General features: G+C 49.7%; 1 protein-coding gene and 1 non-coding gene across 2 annotated transcripts in view; one reads left to right on the forward strand and one right to left on the reverse strand.

Annotated features, from left to right (window-relative positions):
- The window catches only part of LRFN2 (leucine rich repeat and fibronectin type III domain containing 2), a 176,450-nt gene that overhangs the window by 145,876 nt on the left and 7,729 nt on the right, over positions 1-22,845 (forward strand). The gene's annotated exons all lie outside the window — the stretch shown is intronic.
- LOC133095793 (U6 spliceosomal RNA) lies at positions 18,319-18,425 on the reverse strand. The gene has a single exon (XR_009701657.1). It is a non-coding gene; the product is annotated as a U6 spliceosomal RNA (small nuclear RNA).

Here is a 22,845-nt window from a genome sequence, read left to right on the forward strand (position 1 = left end):
AGTATTCAGCTGTCTTCAGGGGACACTATGACCCAGTATTTCTTTCTTTTTTTTTTAATTGAAGTATAGTTGATGTACAATATTACATAATTTACAGGTGTACAACATAGTGATTCACAATTTTTAAAGGTTATATTCCATTTATAGTTTCTACAAAATACTGGCTATATTCCCTGTGTTGTACAATATATCATTGTAGCTTATTTGCTTTAAACATAATAGTTTGTACTTCTTAATCTCCTACCCCAATCTTGCCCCTCCCACCCACTGGTAACCACTAGTTTGTTCTCTATATCTGTGAGTCTGTTTCTTTTTTGTTATATTCACTAGTTTGTGACCCAGTAGTTCTTTTAATCTGCCTCCTTGTCATTCACGAGGGCAGCCCTCCTCAATGACATCCCTCCTGACACAGGATTCTCCACGAGACCCCACCCCTATGCATCTCCACGGGGGAAGTGGGCCAGAACCTCTGGGGTGATAGATGCTGTTGGAAAACGTCCTAGGAGTTTCCACTGGCTGTGACTCACTGCCGTAAACAGAGCACATCACAGTTGTAAAGGACACTTGACAAAATCTCACCCTGTGTTTGGGCCAAAATGGAGACGTGTGAACTGGTGAAGTGGACTTGTAACTGGTCAAGTAATCAGGTTGCTTAACAAATTGATGTGAGCATGGGAGAAAGCCTCTGCCTTGTGCCCATACCTGCTCCCATTCTGTACTGCTCAGTATGTTTTCTTATTGACATGGATAATGACACAGAAAATATGTATTCTCTTTCGGTTCAAAAACTCAACTGCATGAGTTCAAGGTGAGATACTTCTGGCTTGACTGGAATTTTGTGTGGCATCGGCTCAGAGTTTTAGCTGATCTCAAGGACATCATGGCCGCAAAGTGATGGAGCTGCCAAAAGACTCCTGTAATTTTGGGTTGTGTTAGCAGAGGTGAAGTGCTCAGATCATGGGAGGTTACGATTTTAATCACTGAATCATTCAAGCTGGTCGGAGTGGAGCTGTAACACGTTTAATACAGGATGACAGAGTCTCAAGAGATTATCTTTACCAATGGCAATATATCCAGAGATCCGTTGATGAGAATGGGATTCTAGAATCTTGTGAGATGGGCAGAGGTTACCTTGGAGATGACAGGATTTGGGAAAGGAGTCATATATCCCTTAATTTATTCAAAGAATGTATGAGTAGGAGAGAGGAACACACACACACAAAAGCAGGCACAGACCCATTACAATAAAAAAATTCCAATAGCAGCGTCTGTACCTACCTCATTGCTCTCCATCTGGCTGCAAAATGATTTGGCTTGTCTTTCTTCCTCTCTAGCATGTGCTATTCATACCTACTCATCTCTGTATCCCCAGCTCCTAGTAAGTCCTGGCCCACCACAGCTATTGAGTCAACACCTGGTGAACTGAACGGAATGGAAATGAACATCAGAACTGCCCAACAGCAGAATAAACAAGGGCTGCCATAAGGTAGTGAGCTGCCCGTACTGGAAGTGTTCAAGCAGAACCAGGCTAACTCCATGCCAGGGATGCCGAGTGGTCAGCCTAACTGTAACATTTGACTTAAGTGAGCCCACCCTGATGGTCTATGGCTCTGTTTTCTTATTACCCCATGATCAAGACAATATGGTTATCACACTTGCTAAATCCACCTGCTTTTGCCAGTTGGGGCCACATGGCATCTTGCCTCCCAGGTTTAGGGTGCCCTGTCTCATAGGGGTTTAAGCCCTGGGGCCTGAGGCCACAGACAGGGACCTTGGTGGAGGCTCAATTGTCCAGCCAGATTGGACACGTCATTGACAGGTCACCATTGACCAACACCATGGGCCTACAGAAGCCCTGGGGGCTGTGAGTTGTGTCTGAAACATCAGGTTCTATTCTATATACCAGGAAGGGGGAGCAGAGGCATGGCTAATTCCAAGCCATGGATAACTCAGGATTTGAATTTGGCTATGAAATAGTGTCTCGCTTTTATTTTTTTAAATCAGATAATTAGCTCCCTAATTATCTAATGGTTTTTGCTGACTTCCCAAGCCATTTGCCTTCCCTGAGTACACACGGCTGAGCCCTGCCGGCAGCCCTGGGTCATGCTGGACACGTACAGTCCACGAGTGGGGCCTGGCCTGTTTCCCGTGTGACTGGGGAGGGCCAGCTCCCCCATCTGTCTGCCCCAGGGCCTGCCCTTTCAGGAAGTGGCTAGCATTAATGGGGGCAGTGTCAGGGGGGTGGGGAGGAGTCATTGAGGGGAAGAGGAAGGATGGTGAGAGGGGAGTCAGAAAGAAGGGGGCCTCCCCTCTCCCATGAGAAAGCAGAAGCCCATTCCAGGTCTGCCTCATCCCCCACATGACATGGTAAGTTAAGTGCCCTGCATGTCATTAGCAGCCCAAATGACATTCACAAACAATTGCCTCCAGGCATGATGTTGGAACAGTCCCCAGGAGGGCGAGCGGAACAGCCAGCATACTTCTATAGCACAGTGTGGAATTAGCCAGGATGCAGCCTTGTCTTTGTGCAGCTTATTCTACTGTCATCGTCTCCGTGTAGAAAAAGTGAGGGGTTATGAGGCAAGAGACCTGAAGGTGGTAGAAGATAGTAGCCATTCCATGCCCCGCCCCCCCCAATTATCTTCAGACCCCCCTTTCCATGCCATATTCGTCCTTGATTGTCAGACATACTCCCCACCTTGGGGGAGACTGAACCACCGCACAGAGTTTTGCAGGGCTGGGGTTGGGGCATTGTTTTTTTTTACTGTTGCTCTGTTTCCCATCTGGGGAAAGAATAAAATGGCAGATTCAGCCAGTTTCTACGCCATCAGGATCTTATGAATCAACACCTCAGTTGGTCCCCCCTACCCCATGAAAATGTAGCCCTCTCCACCTTGGGGTGGAGGGAAATTTACTGATGAACCTGGGATCTTGTGGATATGGGGAGAAACTGCTAGGGACAGGTGCTCCCTAAAGGAAGAGTCATGCCATATGCAAAACCTGACACCTATGCAGGGGGACTGTTCTTTGACTCAGCTGCTTCTTTGACATCTCAGCTTCTCCTGAAACAGTGGATTGAACCCTGACAGGCAGAGGAAAAAAGGTGTAAAGGAGGAAATTGGGGTGGGTGGGGCAGAAAGATCCCCAGCAACTCCCTGGTCAGAGCCAGATCAGCCTGCCTTGGGTTTTATATTTTTCTAAATTTCTTTTACATTGCTTGACAATTGAAATCTGATGTCCACAAGCGGAGATGGACAGGACAAATATTATACCCATTTTATAGATGGTGAAACTAAGTCTTTAATGAATTGAGTGGATTTCCCAAGGTTCCACAAAGCAAAGACTAGAAATGTGGTGGCCTACATCCAATGCCAGGTACCATGCTGTGGGGCATATCTCACTGATATCTCAAGGAGTTTTCCTTAAGGCTGGAGACTTGGGCTGAGGGGCACCAAGTATAACTTCTTTTTCTCGGAAGGATGGGGTTACCCACTGGGAGTCTGCTGAGATTTTCTCTTCCAGCTTTAGTTGCTTTCCCCACATTTCTAAGGCCTAGCCGTGGCAATTAGGATGAATAGAAAACTTAACCTAATGAGATTTAAGTTCATAAGGGTTTATGTCTCTTGTGTAAGAGAAGTCCAGTGGAAGAGAGTTTAGCCTGGGTTTCTGGGAAGCATGGCCACCAAGGGCCCAGCTCCTACCTCTCTGATCTGCCATCCTCAGCACATAGTTTCTGTCCTTAAGGTTCCCTCATGGTGCAAAATAGCTGCTGGCACTCTAGCTTTCACATCTCCTTTCTATACAGCAGGAAAGATAAAAAGCAGAAGGGCCAGAGGGCAAAGGGGAGGAGGTTCTCTGAAGCTCTACCCAATAACTTCTGCTTATATCTCTTTTGGCCACACATGTCTGCAAGGGAGGCTGGGAAATGTAGTTTTTAAAAACTAGGCACAATGCACTGCCAGTAATATAGAGACGACAAAGAGGCAGCTAGCACTTCTAGAACCTGAGTTTGCACCCTAACTCTACCATTTACTAGTCTTGGGATCATGGGCAAAACACTGCATCACTGTCAGTCTCTCTTTTCTTGTCTGTAAAATGGGAACAGAGATTCCTTTCTGCATATGTTATATAGACAGTGGCATGAACTGAATGAGATCACCTATTTGAAAGTGCATCTTTCATAGTCAACTGTGAAGTACAGGATACGTATCATTACTTATTGTTATTAGGAGCCTGTCCACTTTCCTTTCTTAGCCCCCTCTTTTTGTCCCTGTTCTCCAGGCTTCTTCTTGTGGCTCCATTCTTCAAAACCTTACTCTAAGAGATCTGTAAACTGGGAAAACAATCTGATAGAGTTTTAAGAGATCAAGGTATAAGGTGTCACCCCTTTCAGAAATCTTTGCAGTTCAATTGGAAACTCTGAAAGACCCAAAGCAGTGAATCTCTAATGGTGGAATTTCAAAACCCACAGCAAGTTTGTGCATAGGAGAGAAATTTTTCAGGGGTGCCTTCCAAGAGCATCTCAAATCATATCACCACTTTATCATCCTGCCCCTCCTGCTCTGCACAAGAAGATGACTCCACTCAGATTCAAAAACCTTCAGGGCACCTGTTCAGAAGTGACTAAATTCTCTACTTGTCATTCCTTCTTTATTCTCAAAAAGTTCTGTCTGAAGACATCTTCGAAGGGAGAAATAATTAGCAGGAGTAAAGGGAGTAGAATTGTGCATCCAGTCTACCTTTCTTTTGGAATGTGGCTTTTCCCCCTCTAGTAAGTGAGAACCAGAGAACCAGTCCCTTGTTAATTTTATATACATTTGGTTGGTTTGGGGGTGGGGGTGGGGATATTACTTATTTCTCACAAGGAAATTACCAAAGAAGGTTTATAGAGGGAGGGGTTAGGCTTGAGGAGTGTATGGGACTTGGGGATCATGCTGGTGGTGGCAGCCATCAGAATGACACCAAACACAAACACTCATCTGACAACTAGAATTTCCCCCAAACATGTTCACAGCAGCCAGCTCCTTTCAGCCTCATAATAGCTCCAGGAGAACTGTGGGTGGGGGAAGTGTGAAACCCAGGCATTCTGACCTGGAGCCTGAGGTTTCCCACCACCCCAGTGTTCCCCAAGCCTAGCTGTGCACCGGAATCCATGGGGAGCTGTATCCTCTCTCCAAGGGATCCTGAGTCAGCTTGGGGTGGGGCCCAGGCATCCGTGTCGTTAAAGCTCCCCCAGTGACTCTGATGTGTGTTCAGCATTGGGCTGTTGTACCTAGGGAATGGGCGGTACTGGTGGGCAGAGCTGCTGTAAATCCCACGGCTGGGGTTTGGTCTCTGAACTTCTGGTGAGGGAAGAAGTCAGGAGACCTGGGTTCCCATCCCGCTCTACCTTGCCCTGGTCATCTCACCACTCTGAGACTTTGCTTCATCTATAACATTGAAATACAAACCCCTTCAAATGAGGTTATCTCCAAAGAGAGAAAGTTATGTGAAACATTTAGGAAACAAAAGCATCTTGTGCATTTCAGTTGCTGGAGTCATTTTTCTCACCCCTCAGCTGAGGCTTAGTGATTAATACCACGAGGATCGAATCCAGGGCTCCAGATGTGGTCTCTTATCCCCCTCCCTTTCCTTCTCTGAGCCTCAGGCTTCTCATCTGCAGAATGGGGATGATAATAACTCACAAGGATGTTGTGAAATGATAAAAGATGTAAGACGTGAAGAAGAGCATCTTCAGATAGTGTGAAGTGCTTCTCGTACCAAAGATCTGACTGTAGTGGTTTGACAAAATTGGGGGTTTGTTTCTGTCATGTAATGGAATTCCAGAGGGATATAGCTCAGGGCTGGTATGGGAGTTCCATGGACCTCAGGGACTGAAGCTCCTTCTTAGGTCAGTTGCAGTCTTTAACATGTGGCTCACTGACCCTTCCCCCTGGGACTTCCTCAGGTGTGCCCAGCCCACAGGGAGGGCAGCTGAAGTGCAGGAGAGTTGACGTCCCCAGGAGCAGCCCCACCCTATGCAAGAGGGAGTTGGAGGATTAACACCCCAGCTTCCTCCCCCAGGGGGAAAGAAGGACAGCTGAGGCATGTTCTGTGCTGTCTCCCAGAGGGTCCCAGTAGGACTGAGCCCAGATTGCTCACAAGGGTAAGTTGCTTAGCGAAACAGCCTGTTTGGACTTTCTTCCCCATTCCAGAGAATCCTGGGCCCACTTCCCAAATAAACTACTGGCACTCAAATCTTCATCTTAGAGTCTGCTCCCGGGAAAGCCCAACTAAGACAGGTACCAAGCTTCTGGATGAGTCAGCCCCTTTAAAGAGTCCCCCAGAAGTCCCACCCAATGACTCCTGCTTCCATCTCATTGTATTTCCTCAGTCCACGTCAGAGCCTGAGAAAGTTGGTCATTTGTTCAGGCATGTTGCTTTCCCAAATAAAATCAGGGCTCTGCAGGGGAGTTAGAAGAAGAGGATGGATGTTGGGCAGAAGTGCAACCGCCACAGAGCCGTATGGGCGAAAGCGTCCGTGTCATCCACGTCTCTTGGCACCTGCCCACAAAATCCCGGGAGCCAGTAGCCAGCGTGTAGTTTAGCTGAGGCCAGCCTGGGAAGGAAGTTGATCTGGGCTGATTTTCTGCCACTCTGTGAGTGCTCTTTTCTCATCTCTAGAGACACTGAGACAGAGAGAGAAGCCGAGAGGGATGTCTGAGTCCTTGCCAATTAGGCCTGTGGTCTGGCATGTGTGTGTGTGACGAGAGTGGGCACCCCGTAGGTGACAGAAGGGTTCCAAACGTGAAGTCAGATTAATGCCCATCATCTTCAGAGCCTCAGAGGTGGTGGGGGGTGGTGAGCCAGCAGAATCACACAAAATCACAGACTGTGATATGCCAGCCCAAGGTGAAAGCAGGGCCATGGAGACATGCAACACGCATGAACAAGCTCATTAACTATTTACAAAAGAGAGCTATTTCTAGCTGGGGTGGAAAGCCCAGCCCAAAGATGGGCTCCCACTTGTGCTGTGGCTGCAGGGCTGATGCTGTGGGTGGGAGTACTGGTCCAGATGTGGGAACTAACTGCTGTTGCATCGTCAAGAAGGTACTTGTTCAGAAATTAAACATCACACGGAACTATAAGACACTTAACCTTCTAACCAGGTAATTAGTTAGTGATGATACTAAGTTAAGGGGCATTTCAGTTTAGTAATTAGCCACCTGAAAGGTGAAAATGTAAATGAACTTGCTTGGTGAACTTGATCTGCTTGAGCTTTTTCATGAGCTAATGGAAGTGCATTCACATGCCTGGGTTGGAGGGGGTGCATTCTGTGGCTGGATGGGGCAGAGCTTCTGGGAGCAGGTGGAGTGAGGTATAAGCTGTGTCCTGGGGGGTAGGTGGGATTTAGAAGGAAGAGGGGAGGGGTTAGCTGTTTTAGGTGGAAGCAATAAAGAGGCCGAGGCAGGAATGATCAGGCCTGGTCAAGGACCCCTGAGAGCCCCGGTGTATTAGTCAGTGTCACCACAATAATGCTGTGTGACAAACAAGTTCAGAATCTATGTGGCATACAACCTATTGAATCTTCTTACTTGTGGGTCTGCAGGTTGGTTGGAGTTCACCTGGTCTCAGCTGTGCTGGGCTCCAGGCTCAGGGTCTGGTTTAGATCTTCCCTGTGTATCTCATTCTGGAGCCCAGGTAGGGTGTAGTGGCCATCCAGAGTATGTTCTTCTCATGGTGAAAGCAGAAATGCAAGTGGGCAGGTGAAGAAGCAAATGTCAAGCCTCTGCTGGCATTACGTCTGCTAAATCCCATGGGCCAAAGCAAGTTACAAGGCCAAGCAGGGCATGCATATCACCCGTCAGGCCACAGCAAGGCTGTGGAGGTTTTATCTTATTAAAGAGAAGTGAAGAAACAGGTCCAACAGCTCAATCTACCACACCTGGCTTACCTGGTGGAATGGCTGTCTCTAGTGCAGTGGTTCTCAGACTTGAGCACGCATCAGAATCACCTGGCAGACTTGTTAGCACACTGATACAGGGGCCAACCCCCCTGAGCTCCTGACTCATTTGGTCTGGAGTGGGGTCGGAGAATCTGCAGTTCTAATGCATTCCCCCAGTGATGCTGAGCTGTCCATCTGGGGGCCACTCTTTGAGACCCTCTGGTCTAGGGAAATAATAAGACGTTTGTTCAGAGAGGATGGAAGAGGGCAGACAGAGGGTGGCCTTGAGTGTCACACACAATAGCTATATTTACTGAGCCCTTACTACATTCTAGGTATTGTTTTAAAGATGTGCTGTGTAATTTATTCTCTTATTTGGTACATTAACCCTGTGAGGTATGATATTGCCATTTGACAGATGAAGACTCTGAGCCATAGGGAGGTGACATGACTTACAAGGTCCCCCAGCTTGGAGGTGGTGGAGCTGGAGTTTGTAGCCAGTGCTCTGTCCTGACTTCAGGATTTCTCCTGTTGGCAGTGGGGAACCATGGTCAAGTTCTGAGGGGAGAAATGACCTGTGGTGGAGAAACTCTGGATTTGGAACTGGATAGTCTAGGCACAAACCACACTTTGACTTTTGGTATGTAGACTATTATTTATTCAATCAGTAAATACTTATTTTGTGTCTGCTTTGGGGTAGAATTTAGTCAAGACCATAGGGTTAGAGCAAGATAGGCAAAGTCCTTGTCTACAAGGAGCTTACATTCTTATGGAGGAGAGGGATGAAAAAATTTAAATGTGCACTAGGAAGAAAAATAAGTAGTGTAAGGAGACAGAGACTGGGGAGCTGCTGTTTTATATGGGTGGTCAGAGATGGCCTCTCTAAAGAGTGAACTTGGAACAGAGACCTGAATGGAGTGAGAGGAAGAGCCACGCAGTGGAAACAGCAAGTGCAAAGGCCTTTAGGGTAGGAGCTGGAGACGTAGCAAGACTCCAGTGAGCCTGGAGGAAGGGTGACAGTGAATGAGGTTAGAGAACTGGATGGGGCTGCATCATGTAGGGTCTCATAGGCCATGGCGAGGCCTTGGAATTTATCTGGAATGGGATGGGAGCCATTGGGTGGTTGAACACTGGAGAGTGGCATGATGTGACTAAGAAAGAAGATTCTGGCAGCTGGGTGGAAAAGAGACTATAGGGGGCAGGGGTGGAAGCAGGGAGACCAGGTACAGGATGGTTGCAGGGGTCTTAGCTATGTCTTGAGACACTCCTGCTCCTTAATGTCAACATCCATAAAATGGGGGGAAGGACCCCTTCCACCAAAATTTCCCGTTTGGGCTTGTTATGACGGTGGAGGGAGGTCAGGGCGTGGGCACGTGAGTGAGCAGGAAATACTCAGGTAGGGAACAAAGTGGCATTTTGTGATGATTTTTCTGGCAGACTCCTTGGGGCTGCATCTCCCTGGCCCGGGAACCTCCCTGAGGCCCAACCCACAGCCACAGCGGAGAGGAGTTTCCCATCTCCCCCTCCAGAGCATCACAGCTCACCCATCACTGTCCCAGCTCCTCAGTCATCACCCCCCTCCCCCCAAGTCCTCTCACTCTGATAGGGAGTAATTATTTATGTTCTTGTTTAATTAGCTCATTAGACATGCGCTGCAGTATTTCTGAGAATAAATCTCCCTCTCTAGTGGCTCTTAAGAGCGTTTTTTGCTGGTGCCTGGCTGCAACAATTGGGGTGGCATTTGTGGGTGTGAGGGTGGCCAGTGGTCAGGGGCTGGGTGACCTGTGTTCTGTCTCCTGGGGTGTGTGTGTGGACAGGTGCGGAGGCTGCTGAGGTCCTGGGCATGGAGACAGGATCTTAGAAGCTGAGATGGTGGCGGCAGCCGGCACTGAACACCAGAGAGATATTTTTACCACCCGTCAGAATGCCACCGTTTATGAGCCAGTGCCAGGGGCTGGTTCCCAAGGCTGCTTTTCCGCCAAGCTTTGACTGTTGATCTAAAGAAGGTCTGAGTGGAACAGGGAGGCTTTGAAAATTCCCAGGTTGGCTAGGCTGGTGTTCAGCAGTCCTTTCCCTCAGGCAGGGGGGCTGGAAAGAAGCTTCTGTCCTGCAGCAGAAGTGAGTGGGTGGAAGCTACCTTCCTGAGGTCGGGAAAGGAGTGCCCAGGTCCAGACCCAAACTCCAGTCTCCCTCGTCCTGCCTAGAGTGGGCCTAGGAATGGAATCCCATCCAAAAATACTGCCTTCACAAAAGATCAGAAGATCTGAAATCCCACCATTAGAGATGTGTTTCTTTGCATTTGTCATGGGAGATACTCAAGTGGTTTCCTCTGGGACTGGCCAACAGAGGATGCAGACATGATGGAGGGCACAGTGGAGGCTCTAACAGGAGGAGGGAGAGGGGGTCAGGAAGGGGTCATCAGGCATCCTCAAAGCCTAGTTCCCTTGTGTGGACACATTGCCAAGGGCTTGAGAGAGCTCAGGGAGAGGGAGGAAAAGCGAAGGTCTGGGGACCAATTCAGCTGTTCATTTGTTAAAACTCTCTTGTGACTCTGTTCTTCCATCTTTAAAATGGGCCTAGTTCTTGCTACTCTCATAGACTGAAAAAAGTCCAGCGTGAAAAGGGGGCAGTTCAAAGTCATCCAGGCCAGCCCTCTCCTTTGTTCATGAATCCTTATGATGCCCACCACCCTTCCTACTGATCACCCCCACCTCCTTGGGATGCTGACTGGCCCCACGTGGGGATAACTTCCAGACACAGGAACCTGCCCTCTTTTTTATTCAAGAGCCCAGACCACTGCTGGGTGCCTTTAAGCTAAGAAGTTTTTTCTTACAGGCCCCAAACTCCATCTCCCTCTACCTCCTAGCCTTAGATTCTGTCTTCATTCTCATCAGGAATAAAACTCATTCTTCTTTCATAATATGTCTATTTATTTTTTGCAGATAATTCTCATGGTTCACCTAGTGCTATTTGTTTCAGATGCAACGTCTTCCCTCCCTGCCACCGTCCATTTTTGCCTTTTACTTTTAGTCATTCAAGAGGTATTTATGATGCTGGGTCTGGGCCACTCACGGGGAAGACAGCTGAGAATGGGACACCCCTGCCCTCCTGCAGCTCGCATTTCCCAGGGAGACAGGCATTAAAGGACTAGGTACTTGTGTAGTCACTGATTCAGATACTACAGCTGTCACAAGCTGTGTGAGCCTATGAGAGCCTGGGGCGGTCAGGAAAGGCTTCCTGGAGGAGGTGACCCAGAAGGTCAAGTAGGAGGGCAATCAGTGAAGAGACGTGGGAGGTATTACAGGTAAAGGGCTATCATGTTTGTCCCTGGAGCAGGAAGGGACCTGGGGTGTGTCCTGTGGCACATCTCCTGGTTCCTTGCCTCAGACGTGTACCAGGTCGTGCCATCCCTCTGCATGTGTGGGATCCAGCGGTGCGCAGTATGCTGGATGTGGCCTGACCAGAGCAAAGTGGACTGGGGCAGTTCCTCATGAGCCAGGGGTGCCCCTCATCTAAAGGCAGCCTCAGCCCCACTGGCCTCCTCTGGTCCAAGTCCCACACTGAAAGGGTGGCCCTAACAAAGCCACTCCCCTCACGTGTTCTGAGGCCATCACGCCCCCTTCTCCCTAGGCTCTTCCCAAGATGAAGTGGCCCAGCCCTGTGTGGCAACCTGGTGGGTATGCGGGGGTTATAAGTGAGGTTACTGTTTGGACATCACAGCAAACATCCTGGGGTCCTCTAGTTCAAGCCTTCTTGCTGGCTCATGATCTGCCATAAAACATTTTAAAAATTTACTCATCTCGTTTTATATGTGTTTTTATGTTGCAAGGCCCTTTATAAACTTGGTTGGAGGTTGGTGGATTATAAATCACAAAACCAATTGATGGGGCTTAGGTCAAAAGTGCCAAGTGATTGCAGATGGTTTCTCCTCCGGTAATGGTGATGATAATAAGAGCCGACCTTTCTGAGAAATGATTACGTGCCAGGTGCTCTTCTAAGTGGTTTCCATTTATTGGCTCATTTAATTCTTGCAACATCTCCATGAGATGTTATTATCCTGATGAGAAAACTGAGGCCCGAAGAGGTTAAGAAGCTTACCCAAGGTGTCCCCCTGGGATTTGAACCCAGGTGGGCTGGCTCTAGAGTCCGCACCTCGAGGCCTTGATAATACACATTTAGCATTTGAGTGCTTGCTCTGTGCTTCTCCCCCGCATCGAGCATGCGCACAACCCCTGGGAGACAGCTGGGACTATTATGGGTGCTTTGCAGGGTAGGAATCTCTGGGATCAGAGAGGGTAAGTAAGCTGCCCAAGTTCTCCCAGCTTGGAAGTGGCAGAGCCAGAATTCAAACCCAGGTTGGCTGTGCTCCAGAGAGCTCCTGACCCCTCCTTTTCCTCCCAGGACATGAGTTAGGATGGAAAGGAGCAAGATGGTACCTTAGGGTCACAGGTGGTGTGTTCAAAATAGAGGCCAGTGACTGCATTTCCTTTCTAGACTGTCTAGCCGCCCCTTCCCAGCCACCTAATCTATTAGCGAACCCAGACCAGCAGCCCGTGTCACTCAGACCACCATGAGGAAGCAGGGGAAGTATGAACCAGACCATCCCATCCCACCCACCACCCACACATAAGGAGGAAACGAGAGGAAAGAGGCGGGTGCTGCAGGGATGGGTCTCCGTTAGACAAGTGGAAGAACTTCCAGGAGTGCTGGTGGTGTCTGACAAGCAAAACCAGGTTTCTCTGAAAGCAGGAGGCCTCGGCTGCCGGAAGGGCCTGGAGGGTTCCATCTGAGGCAGGCAGGCTGATGCCTTTTCGTCCCTTCTCCATGCTGAGAAAACTGATGGCCGTGCCCTTGGCGTTCTAATGTGTGACTTGCCCTTTGAACCGTGGCTGCTCGGCCTTCCCATGGCTGCCTCCTCCCAGGACTGAAATGAAATCCGGGTCATGGGTTCAACCTTAGTGATGGGGGGGTGCTCAGGGGAGAGGGGGGAGATTTATGGCTTGGTCTCTGCCCTCAATAAGCCATGGTCCCCCAGAGCCACCGTGGCTGCTGCTTCCTCAGCCAAGCAAGGCCCAGGCCCAGTGCCTAGGGGCAGGGGGAGCGTGGGGCTGGGAGGTGGTGCCATGAATCTCTGACAGCCATGGGGCTCCCTGGCTCACAGACAGCCAGTGGAGGGAGCAGCCGATAGATCGCAGCTGGGCTGTTGACCTTGAGTCTTAAGCGAAGTGAAGAATAAAAGGTCATATTTATTCCATCAGAGCCACGGGAGCTGTGAAATATCGGAGTGTGAATAAAGACGGTGATAAATCACTCACCACCGTTGGGGACTTGGCTGATCTGTCTTCTGGCCCCATCACCCACTGGCCAAGCTGGGGCTCAGTGTGCTCAGAGAAGGAGAGAAAATAAGAGATGGGGATTCCAGGGGACCCCAAACGGAATAGAGAATCACAGAGATTCGTAGGTTCCTGGAATGTAAGATGTCCTTCACCTCAAATGTCACCGCTAAAGGAGGTTATCCCTGACCAGCCCACATGGAGCTGAGTCTGCCCACCCCACGCCCAAACCCTTTCACCTTCTCTTAATCTGCTATGCTTTTTCTTTTTCCCATAGCACACTCCACTTTCTAACATAGTACATAATTTACCAATTGTGTTAATCATTTACTGTCCACCCTCCCCCCGCCCAGAATGTCAACTTCACGGGACAAGGACTTGTGTCCTGTGCTTACTGCTGTATCCCCTCTAGCAGCACTGGCACATAACAGGTGCTCCATAAAAATCGGATGAACAGAAGAGTCTGGAAAGACTTTAGCAATGGTCTAATCCCAACCCCTTACCGGGGAAGAGCAGAGACTCAGATTGGGGATGGGACGTACCCCAGGTCATCCAGCCTATCAGGGGTTGCAGAGCTGGGAGAAGAATCTGGGCACCCGACTCCTGGGCTCAGGTGCCGCGTAGTCCAAGCTGCTATCACACCCAACAAAGGAAGTGCTTGTTAGTCACATGCTATTAACTACCTATAGGACCTGGGAGCTATGCAGCCCAGGGTGGGGCAGGCTGGGGTCTTGCTTGCTTCCTCCTTTGATAAAAAACAAACAAAAAACAACAACAAAACCCGAACAGATAGTAAATTTACTGGTAACTAACTTCCTAACCCAAAGAGGGCCCAAAAATACGGGTTCCATGACTGGAAGAGATCAGGGAATTTTCCTTCCTGGGAATTTTTAAGGGGTGGGGTGGGAGTGAAGCGAGAAGGGTTTATTAAGCACCTTCACCCCTGTGTGACTGCCGGTGTGCTGGATCCCTCACATGGATCACTCACTCAATTCCACCTCCCAAGCAGTAATGGAGTGTAGTAACAGCAGCTAACATGTATTAAGCTGTGTGCCGAGCACTGTTCTCAGTGCTTTAAGTATTCATTCATTTAATCTGCCCAACAACTCTCTGAAGTGGCTAGCTTCTCTTATTGTCCCCGTGTTACAAATGAGAAACTAGAGGCAAATACGCCATCAAATAAATGCTACTGTTCTGGGTGCTCGGGATGCATCAGTGAACAGAAATCCTGGAGATCCTCATCCTCGTGGGGGAAACGGGCAACAAGCACGATAAGTGGGCAAATTATAGAGGTGAGGGGAGAAAATCAGTGTTACGCAAAAAGGAACCTGCAGAGCAGGGTAAGGGGCTGGGGGAGGGGGTGGGCAAATTGCAATATTAAATAGGGTGGCCCGGCGGGCCTCACTGAGAAGGTGAGACAGGACCAAGACTTGAAGGAGGTGAGCCAAACAGAGGTCTACGGGAAGGGCATTTCAGGCAGAGGGACCAGCCGGGGCGAGGCCTCAAGGCTGGAGCATGTCTGAGGAGCAACGGGGGCCAGGGTGGCCACAGCAGCGGGAGAGAGCGAGGGGCAGAGTCCAGGAGACGGGGCAGGGAGGTAGTGGGGCCAGACCACGAGGAGCCTTGCGGGCCCCTGGAGGGTGTTTTCTCCAGGCTCTGACTCATTCAAATGTTCACCTCCTTTAAATGTTCACAGAGGCTCACAGCCTCAAGCCAACACCCTCCTCTCATCTACTCACACACCAATGATGCTTCTACTCTGGTCAGTAGACACACACACACACTCAACACACCTACACACATACACACCAGTCAGTGGACACACACACACAGCTCCCCCGCCGGGCTTCAGCCTCCATCCCACCTGTGTGGGTGGGAGAGGGGCAGGCCACTCACCCGCCTTTTGCCCCCTCTGCAGCCCAGGGACACCCCTCCCAGCCTGGACCAGAAGAGGGAGGAAAGCGAACCAATTTCTGGAGCCTCAGACCCATGCACCCCAATATACAGTGCTGGAGAGACCACCAGAAAGTTACAGATGTAAGTCTGTGATTTACTCACATTAGATTTACTCACATGATTACTTCCATACTAAGATCACACACCCACAGGGCCATCCTCCAGGGACCTTGAAGCACATTTAGGGGCTCATTGTCCCCACAGGAGCTGCTGCCCCAGGCTTGGGGAGGGGAGGGGGAGGGGGAGGGCAACAATACTGCTTTCAGTTATTCCCAGTTAAAACCAGGACGATGCACCTCTAGGCCAGGCCAGCCTCACCTGAAAACTCCTGACAAATGAAGGAATTCCACAGTGAAGCTTACCTTCCCACTCAGCACAAAGTGCCAACCCCCAGGCAACCCACCATTCCCCCCAGATAGTTCACCTTCGCCACTGCCAGAGGTCCTTCTGGGAGATGGGTGGGTTGGATGGTGTTAGTATTCTCTATGAAAACTATGATGATAGATAGATAGATAGATAGATAGATAGATAGATAGATAGATAGATAGATAGATAGATAGACGATAGATAGATAGATATGGACAGATGATAGATAGATGATAGATGATAAAGTAGGTAAGCATTCACTAGATACATATATGATCTATTGAGTATATATCATATGCCAGTGCTTTCCATACTTTAGTTCTAATCCTCATATGACCCTGCAAATTAGGTTTGCAGACTGCTTTTACAAACAAGACTGAAGTTCTGGGAAGTTAAGTACTGGGGTAAAGATTATGCAGCCCATAAGTTATGAGTCAGGATTTAAGCCCAGAGCCCCGGTCACTCTGTCGTCAAATCCCATGCGCGCTCAGAATTGGGGACCTGGTGCCCGAACTCCCACAGCTCTTTGATGGCTGTGCCTCGCCTTCCCTCCTCCTGCCTCTCCCTTGCTCCTGTCGCCCCTCTCCTGGTGATATTCTTGTGGAATTCTAGAATGTCAGAATTGGACATTGAAGCACAGAGGAGGAAAGTGACTTGCCCAAGGTCACACAGCAATTCCATGAGACAGCCAGGGTTAGAGCCTTGTCCATCCAGCTGAACTTGAGACTATTTGGTGGGTGGGGACAGCTGTGCTCCTCCATCCACTTGACTGGACAGAGTGACCTCCCCACTGCCCAATGAGGTCTCACTTCAGAGGTTGTTTCTCTCCTGACCTGATTCGTCCCATCCCAGCCAGCCTGCTTGTTAGAGGCGGAGGTGTCCAGGGCAGGATCAGCAGAAACACAGGCTGGAGAAGTGCTAAGCGGGCTCCTCCAGACCACCAGCTGGAAAGGGCGTCTCTCCTCGGGGTGAGGCAGCAGGCACTCTGGCGCTGCAGCTTAGCGAGCCGGAAGTCGGACAGGCCTCTTAGTCGTGGAGTCCAGCCTCCAGGCATGCAGCTTTGGAGCAGCCCTCAGGGAGGTGCCTGTCAGTTTCTCAGTCACTCATTCATGCAGGGGTTCTGAGGGTCTCCATTATAAAAAATGACACCTCAACTTTGTGAGCACTTTACCAAGTGCATCCAAGGAGCTTGGTAGGTTTTCCCAACAATCTCCTGGTTCAAGATCCCTCAACTAGCAGCTGTCAGGGCTAGGATTTGAACTTGATCTTCAGACACCTAATCCAAGTATCATCATGGCTGCTTTTGTTTTTCAATAAATTCTGAGGTTTATTTAAGAAACAGCACAGAGAATCACTTATTGCCAAGTTACTAAAGGTAATACTGATTACTGCTATTTTTAAAAAAATTTTTATTGGAGTATAGTTGATTTAAAATGTTGTGTTAGTTTCTACTGATGGCTGCTTTTTATTGCACAAATATAGCCTATGCACTGTACTCAGTACTGAACAAATATCACTGTATTTAAGTTTCACAAAGATGCCATAGGATCAATACTATTAACCCATTTTGCAGGCAAGAAAACTGAGTGAGGCTCAGAGATATGAAGTGACTTACCTACATTGCACAGTCAGTAAGCTTTTTACACCATAGCACAAACTTACCTGGGGGGTGATAAAGTTGCCTTCTTCAAGGAGCTTCTGATCTGACAGAGGGAGGGGATTAGAACTGGGGGAAAAGGCAGGGCCCCAAAACCCATCCATGAGATGACTGAGGACTTCATGTCATCTTGACTTTTTCTGTCAAGGGTCATCACTGACGTCACCATTGTCATTCAAACAAAACCTTGTGTTTGCTGTTCCCTGATTTATTGCCAGGAGTCATGCCAAATGTTTGACACACTTTACCTCATTTAATCCTGACACTATTCCTACAAAGCAGGTACTAGCATTCTATGTAACTAAGACAGAGAGGGTTAGATAATCTGCCTCAGGTCACACAACTAGTCAGTCAGTGGCAGAGTGAGATTTGAACCCAGATCCAGCTGACAGCGCAGCGGATGCTGGGAACCACCATGCTTTATCTTCTGCAACCTCTTTGCATGCATTTGGAGTGTGCCAAGTTCTGCCCTGGAGCTGCCTTGTTCTTCAACAACAGGACAGATGTAAAAGAACAAGCAGATGGCCAGGGGGCCACTCTGCCCCACCCTATGCCCTCCCCAGACCTGACTGGGCCAACCAAGCCTGGCAACAACAGAACCACAAGGTCCCTGCCGGTGGTGACTGCACCTGAGTGTGCATCAGCCACACTGAAGTGACAAATGACACCAACAAACTCTCCTCTTCCTGCCCACCTGGCAGCGTTTGCTTTGTGATAGCATCTTTTTGGCCACTTTGTTATTGTGCTAAAATATACATAACATAAAATTTACCATTTTAACCATTTTTAAGTGTACAGTGCATGGGCCATAAGTATATTCACACTTGTGTGCAATCATCACCACCATCCATCTTCATAACTTTTTCATCATCGCAGACTGAAACTCTGTACCTATCCGATGCTAACTGCTCATTTCCTCCTCCCCCTGGCAAACACTCTTCTACTTTCAGTCTATGAATTTGACCACTCTGGTACCTCATATAAGGGGAAACACACAATATTTGTCCTTTTGCTTCCGGCTTATTTCACTTAGCATAATGTCCTCAAGATTATCCAAGCTGTAACATGTGTCAGAATTTCATACAAGTATGGAATGCTTCACGAATTTGCATGTCATCCTTGGGCAAGGACCGTACTAATCTCTTCTACATCATTCCAATTTGAGTATATGTGCAGCTGAAGTGAGCACCATCATAGCAGTTTTAAGGAGTTGGTGCCACAGGTGACTTTGCCCCTGCATGGTGCCCCTGGGAAATTATGGATCTGCTAACTGGGCAGAGTTGTCTGATCAGGTACATCACTGGGTGGCACCGACTTGGCGTCTGCTGGTGGTTCTAGCGCGTACGGAGGCGGCTGGTGGGGAATCTTCATTTTGTTCACTCCTGTGTTTACAACGAGGTATAATTGGTCTGACACCTTCTGCATTTCTTCTGTAAGTGATGAATTGTTATTGAGCAAGCTTTTCTCAGCTCCTTGAGGAGATAAATGGCAACAATCGTGGCCATCGTCGTCGTCACTGGAGTACTGAATGGCCCTGGGAAGGGAGAGGAGAGGGCAGTCATGTTTTCCCCAGAACACTTAATGTCTCGCATTCAGCACAGGAGGTTGGGACCGCTAGTCCCATTTCACACATGAGCAAATTGGGTTCAGAGAGAGGAAAAACTGACCCCGAGTCACACCGTTGGTCAGGGGCAGAACCAGCCTTCGAAGAGAGATTTCTGTCAGATCCCAAAGCCCACATTTTTTTTTTTCCTGTGATGTGCCCACCCAATCCTTGGGGGTTGGGAGCTAAGGACAATTAGAGGCAGGAAAAAGTTCCACATCCATAGAAACTTGGATGAGGAGAAACAGAGAGAGAGATAAAGATATATATAGAGAGAAAAAGGCCTGATGTGGGGAGGGGACCTCGCCTGGGTCGGCTCAGCCCACGATGGTAGAAACGATGCTTTAGGGGACAGAATGGGAGCAACGTGGCTTAATTGCAGCCCTGGGGAAATCACAGGGTGTTTCCATTAGCCACCTGGTCAGTGTGAGCCACCGAGGCGATGCAGCTTCCAGAAAGTCCCGTGTTGTCTTGGGTGGGGGGCCTCAAGAGAAGCAGGATGTCTGGTTGGGGGAACGTGACTCTGTTCTCTGGTTCAGACCCCGCCTACCGCCCCCATACACACAGAGGAGGGCCAAAGACAGATTGGCGTGTGATCAGTGAGGAGCAGCTGCGAGGCAAGCTGGAAAGCGTGTCCCGAAAAGATGGTGGGAAGGAATGGAAATGTTCGCTCTGGAGAAGTGGAAACTCAAGGGTGGGTGAGGGAGCTGGTGCACAATTTGGGAAGCGCTGAAATGTGTTCAAGAAAGAAACACCCTGTCCCGGGTGTCTCTGTGGGGTTGAGTTGGGGCCGGTGGGACCAAGCAGCAGCTGTCAGACCATAGCAACATGAGCAGGGATGCTGAGCAGCTCGGAGATGTGCGAAGCTGGGGGATGGGGGGCTGCCTGGCGTGTCCCTGGAAGTGTGTGAGTGGAGCGCTGACAGCCAGGGGGTCTATGGGCCCCCTCAACCCGGCTTTCCTGTGGTCTGTGAGTGGAGATGGCACAGGGAGAACTAGAAAGAGCTGGCATCATCTTGGTGGGTCAGCCAGAGAAGTGCTAGGCTGGAGGGCAGGCTGGGGCCAGCAGCAGAGACAGACCGCCAGAGCTCAGCTGTCTGGCCCCTGAGCTGGGCTGTGTACCTGCCTCACTAGCCGGTATTTAATCTAACCTCATGCTGCAGGATTCATCTCCATCCTTGTTGGGGCCAGATGACTCCCTCAGTCAGAATCACTACATATGCTAAGCTCGTGATGGACCAGGCATGGTTTAAATTACAGGCACTGACTCATTTTGTCCTCAGAGCAACTCTGTGAGGAAGGCCCTATCATCTGTCCCCCTTTACAGAGAGGTTAAGTGGCTTGCCCAAGGTCACACAGCCGGTAAGCGATGGCACTGGGCTTTGGACCCTGGTGGTCCAGTCCCAGGCTCACATTCTCACTCCCGGCTTTATCCCCTTGATGAAGGAGCACCATGGAACAGGATGGAACTTGCTCCCTGATACTGTCGTCCCAGCCAAACATGGGGGCTGGCGATTTCCCAAACCCTTGCCAGGCAACTTGATCTGTCACATTTCCCGAGTCAGGGAGCAAAGGCAGGGCCTCCCCAGGTCAGATCCTCACCTGTCACCAGGTAAGCCCTTACTCTGGGGAGATGAGTGAAGAGGCAGCCTGCTGGGGCTTGGCTCACTTTGGTTGAATTTCCAGTAATCCCTTCATTCACTCAGCCAGGGCTGGACTAACATTGTCACCACATTTCTTCTGGAAAAGACTTTTGGAGTCACACGCAGGGGGGAACATGTCCTGCTGCTGTGAGTGTTGAAGCCACGATGTCTCCTATCAGCCCAGCCAGGATCCAGGTGCTGCTCACGTCTCCCAGGGTCTCGCTTGCATGAGATTTGCCAGCCACACACCCTCGAGGCCTGGATTTCCACTATCAGAGATACATTACTTCTAGTTCAGCATCACCCACCCTTTATATAACAAACCCTCCAGTGGAGTTTACTGTGTGCCCGACACTGACCCAGGCTCCTTATGAGTCATGACTCATTCAAACCTCATAATAACCCTATAGAGCAGAGATTATAAATGTCCTATTTTTTCCAGAAATAGGATATTTCTAGGAAACTAAGGCACAGACAGGTAAAGGAATGGCCCACAGTAAGTGATTACTGCTAGGAAGAGGCAGAACCAGCGTTTGACCCCAGCAGTCTAGCTCGAGACTCTGTGCTCCTCACCACTGCCCTCTGCCGCCTCTCTTTCTAATGGTCACTATTCCTGAGAGGGGTGACATTCATCATGGTGATTGGATTTATCAGGGAGTTTTCTTAATAGAGACTTACACAACAGAAGTACAAGGGTAACTAGTAGATGGGAAGTGGAAGAGCAGGAACAGGGTATAGCAACGGAGGACCAGAGGGGCCCAAAGCCTCAGTTTGGCCCAGGGCTGGCCCAGCCTGTGGACCGTGGGTAAAGGGAGGTGGTACTGCCACAGGACAGGGTCTTGGGAAGGGTCTGGACCACAGGCTGAGTGGGAGGTGGAGAGTCAGAGCACTCCTGGGGGGCAGACGAGCTTGAGTCAGGCCTGGGGGAGCGCCAGAGAGACCCCACTGAACTTGGAGGCCCCAGGAGTCAAGGGAAGCTGGAAGAACCAAAAAGAAGGGATGAAGCTGTCCAGCGTCATGGAGAGAACGCCTAGGGAGACAGAGAGCGCAGAGGCCCGGACTGAAGCCTTCAAGACCAATTGTCCTGGTGCGGGAGCTGTCCCTGAGCTGGACAAGCCTCCCCGGCCTGGCCCATCTGTTTGGGGCGCCAGGACTCACATAGCAAATGGCAGGATTCCTACCACCTGCCAGAGGGCATAACAAGAGCCCCGGCCAGTAGAACTCTGAGATGGTGGGCTGCCCCCCAGCTGCGCTGTCCAGTGTGGCAGCCGCTGGCCACATGTGGCTACTGAGCCCTTGAAGTGTGCCTAACGTGACTGAGGAACTGAGTTTTTAATTTCATTTAAATTTAATTAGCTTGAAGTTCAATTTAAAAGGCCACGTATGGCTACTGTATTGGACAGTGCCGATACAGAACATTCATTTCATTCACCTGCCCTACAGACTGTTTTTGAGGGCCTACTATGTGCCGAGTGTTGTTCTAGAGGCTGGGGAAACATCAGGGAACAAAGCAGACAAAAAAGCCTCCTCTTAGGAGTGGAAGGAGAGAGAGAGAGAGAATTAACAGGAGGCCTAGTAAATAAGCAAATGATAGTGTCTGTCAAGCAATAAAAGTGTAATGGGAAAAGATGGAGCAGAGTAAGGGGCTGGGGGGTCAAGGTAAAGATGGGGGAAGCCCTCAATGTTAAACGGGACGGTCAGAGGAGGTGACATTGGAGCAGAATTGAAAGAGGTGAGGCAGAGAGCATATGGACATCTGGAGAAAGAGCATCCAGGCAAGGGCAACAGGCGGTGCAAAGACCCTGTGGCAGGAGCACCCTTGGCAACACCCTGAGGAACAGCAGGGAGGCCAGGTGACTGGTGCGGAGTGAGCAGGGTAAGTAGGAGGAGGGGAACTCGGAGGGGTGAGAGGCAGGTCACAAGGGGTCTGGGGGCCACGTCAGGACTTTGACTACGTGGGACAGGCCTCATTGGGGGCATTAAGCAGAGGAAGGACTTGATCTGATCTGGGTTTTAACAGGATCCCTCTGGCTGCTTGTAGAGGAGAGGTGGGGGGAGGGGAGCAAGAGAGTTCATCCAGAGGCCAATGCAACCAAGAGTTTTGATCCCCACCCTGCCTGCCTTTTCTGAGGGCTGTGGGAATGGATATTGGGGTTCTCTGCCTCAGAATCTCAGTCATGTTGAATGTGCCTCCTTTAATTGCTGATGGGGCAAAGTCATTGCCAATAAGACAGAGTGTCTCAGGGCACCCAGGGGAGCCCCATGTTCTCAGGAGGGGCACAGGCAGTAGGGCAGCGGCAGAGCCTGGCCCCCGGCCCCTGGCCTGTCTCAGAAGTTAATGAGAGGCTCCTGATTCTTGGAGCC

The sequence above is a fragment of the Eubalaena glacialis genome, chromosome 7 (genome assembly GCF_028564815.1).
Source record: "Eubalaena glacialis isolate mEubGla1 chromosome 7, mEubGla1.1.hap2.+ XY, whole genome shotgun sequence".
Classification (NCBI taxonomy): domain Eukaryota; kingdom Metazoa; phylum Chordata; class Mammalia; order Artiodactyla; family Balaenidae; genus Eubalaena; species Eubalaena glacialis.